A 3357-nucleotide genomic window follows, 5' to 3' on the forward strand; every position below is an offset into this window, starting at 1 on the left:
CAAGGAAGTATTATGTAACATTTTGTATCATCTGGAATAGTACACGTAACATGGTGTTAGTAAAAACATAACAGTATCTTACTCAAGGCTGGGAGGACTGATATGGGGCGGTAATTCTTGAAAAGACCTTTGTCCCCAGATTTTTTATATGCCGGGGGAACTTTGGCAATTTCCAGTTTATCCGGAAAGTGAAGGAGGAGTTACAAATGTGGAGGAGAACAGGTAGTAATAAGTGGTCTACTTTCTTAATGATGCTCATTGGTATATTGTCATCGCCTGCTGCTGCATCTTTGGACATTTTTATGATGGTCCATAATTCATCTGCTGTGACAGGGGATAAGAACAAATAATTTTGCTGTCTGTTTTACAGGTAGGCTCTAAATTCCTCATGGTGATCAGGGATGCTCTCTGAAAGATTTTTGCCAACATTTATAAAGTAACTGTAAACGCCTTCTGAGCGTTTGAAGGTTAATCAGACGCTTCACGTTAAACTCGAACGTTATAATTCGGTCAAACCTGTTAAATACAATTCATTTTAGTATTTCAAATAAATCATACATAGACAATCATACATAAATGTTTAATCCAATATATATTCACATAACAATCATAGCTATGTAATTAGTCTAATATTAACACTTATAATGAGTACTTAATTTGTCATATTTCTATATTGTCACAATGATAAGCGATGCAATGACTACAGTCTACCTGTGTAAACAATAAGTGCAAGTTAAACTTACTTGTTGAAAGTCTCAAGAGAAACAGGTTAGGTGTTGACTCTACAGTGGCAGTGCCCTGTCCGGCGTCACATGCCCAACCCTGGCTGGCCGACTTTGCTGTGTCAGGCGTTTATACGCAAACAAGCTTCCCTTACTACCACCCAACACCCCAACCTCCTCTGGGTCTCTTCATCTCCACCATCTCAATACTCTATATACCGTACTAGAAGAATCGCCACCCTCCGGGCGGCTCATCCGCTAGGCAATGGTAGGTCGCCATCCTCCTGGAGGCTCCACATTGTCTCACTGTTCAGTCCCCAAAACTTCTTCTTCCATCAATAGTTCATTAACGGTGTATGTAAGTTCCACCATGTTTTTCACTACAACGGTACAGCAATATCACTACATATAACATCATCCATCATCACTACATATAACATCATCCATCATCACTACATAAAACACCATCCATCATCACTACATATACACCATCCATCATCACTACATATAACATCATCCATCATCACTACATAAAACAACATCCATCATCACTACATATAACACCACCCATCATCAGTACATATAACACCATCCATCATCACTACATATAACACCACCCATCATCAGTACATATAACAATATCCATCATCACTACATATAACATCATCCATCATCACTACATATAACACCATCCATCATCACTACATATACACCATCCATCATCATTACAGATTGGTAAAGTAGTTTCCGAGATTCTTGTGCGGACACACGGAAGGACGCCACCCTCCGGGAGGCTCCACATTGTCTCACTGTAGTGCATTAGGGTAGACCACATTTTTGGTTTTGCCATTAGCAGCAAGTATGTACAGATTTTTGCCAGTTCCCACTCTGGAGCATCCAACATAGAACTCTCCATGAGAGAAGCAAGGAAACACTTGCTATCCATGCCAAGTTTGGTCCGGGCGGCTCATTCGCTAGGCCACGGTAGGACGCCACCCTCCGGGAAGCTCCACGTTGTCTCACTGTTCACTCCCCAAAACTCCTTCTTCCATCAATATTTCATTAACGGTGTATGTAAGTTCCACTACAACGGTACAGCAAAGTATATTTTTTTAGCATTAAACTCTTATTATTTTATTGTCTAATCATCACTACATATAACACCATCCATCATCACTACATATAACACCACCCATCATCACTACATATAACAACATCCATCATCACTACATATAACATCATCATCATCCATCATCACTACATATAACACCATCCATCATCACTACAAATCGGTAAAGTAGTTTCCGAGATTCTCGTGCGGACACACACACACACAAACACACACACAAACACACACACAGACATACTTCTTTGTTTTATATGTATAGATACTCATTACTGCTTGCGGTAACAGTAATCATTGAAGTGGTTGGTGATCAGGGAGGGTTCCGTTAGAATTGTTTCATTTATCATAAAAGCTTGTCATAGCCTGTTAACTGTAGGTTTTGTCGAAGTTAACTAGGCTGGGACGTTTATATTTTATTGGGTATTAGTAGCAAAACCCAAGTTGTCTGTTATTCATTTATTCAGAAACAACTAAGACAATTCCAAAGTGTAAATCAACCGGAACTTATCACTAACTATGAGTGTTAAGAGAAGGACGGAGGCTATAGACCGTTTAATCACGTCCTTTCGATGTGAGATTATGAGTGTGACTTCTATGAGGAGTGACCCATCGAGGGAGAACGGAATAGGCACGTCGTCCCCCGTCGAGGGAAGACGGAGCCATCCACGACGGCTCTCAAATAACGTCTTCCTCTAGTCAAAGGTATCAACCTACTGCCCGCTTTGGGTGGCCAGAGAGCCGACTACTAAAATGCCTTTACTCAGCATAATACGACGCGGCTTCCCGTAGGCACACCCTATCACGTGCACAGAACATGTCACCTCATAAATAGTGGAAAGTTACAGGGGATAAATCAGTATATAAATCAAATGTAATTAACCCATTTATATAATTCTTCTGTTTATGAAACAAGGGCCATTACAAGCTGAGTGGGGAGCCGTGGGTTGAGTGGTCCTGTTCTAAATTATGGAATTATGGAATCCATTTCCACAGTTCAATGCGTATGCTGTAACATAGACTTTACAGTCATCGCTTAATAGAAATTAAAAGGAAACCATAATATATGATCATTACCACCTTCCCACTTGGTGCCGCATTGACGCTCACCGCTTACCATCCTCCTAACCTACCTTACCATCAGCCCAACCTACCAAGCTACTCTCCCCATCCTCCTAACCTACCTTACCATCCGCCCAACCTTCACACACCCTCCCCCCCCATCCTTCTAATCTTTGAAATGTTTACACTGACTGCCTGTGACTTAAAGTGACTTATCATAGTACTGTAAGTAATTATCTGCACCTAACTGTTAGCTCACTATATCCAGGTACACAGAGGACCAGCACCCATAATAAATGTGTGAACCTTTTCGCATTAAATATAATGTAAATAGACAAATGTAATCATAAAAGCAACCATGATTACGATTACATTTTAAATGTAACTGATAATTGCAAGATAAAATAACGTAATAAATTATGGTTACGATTATTTGAACAAATGTAATCT

Source organism: Homarus americanus, unplaced genomic scaffold, assembly GCF_018991925.1.
Source record: "Homarus americanus isolate GMGI-L3 unplaced genomic scaffold, GMGI_Hamer_2.0 scaffold45562, whole genome shotgun sequence".
Lineage (NCBI taxonomy): Eukaryota > Metazoa > Arthropoda > Malacostraca > Decapoda > Nephropidae > Homarus > Homarus americanus.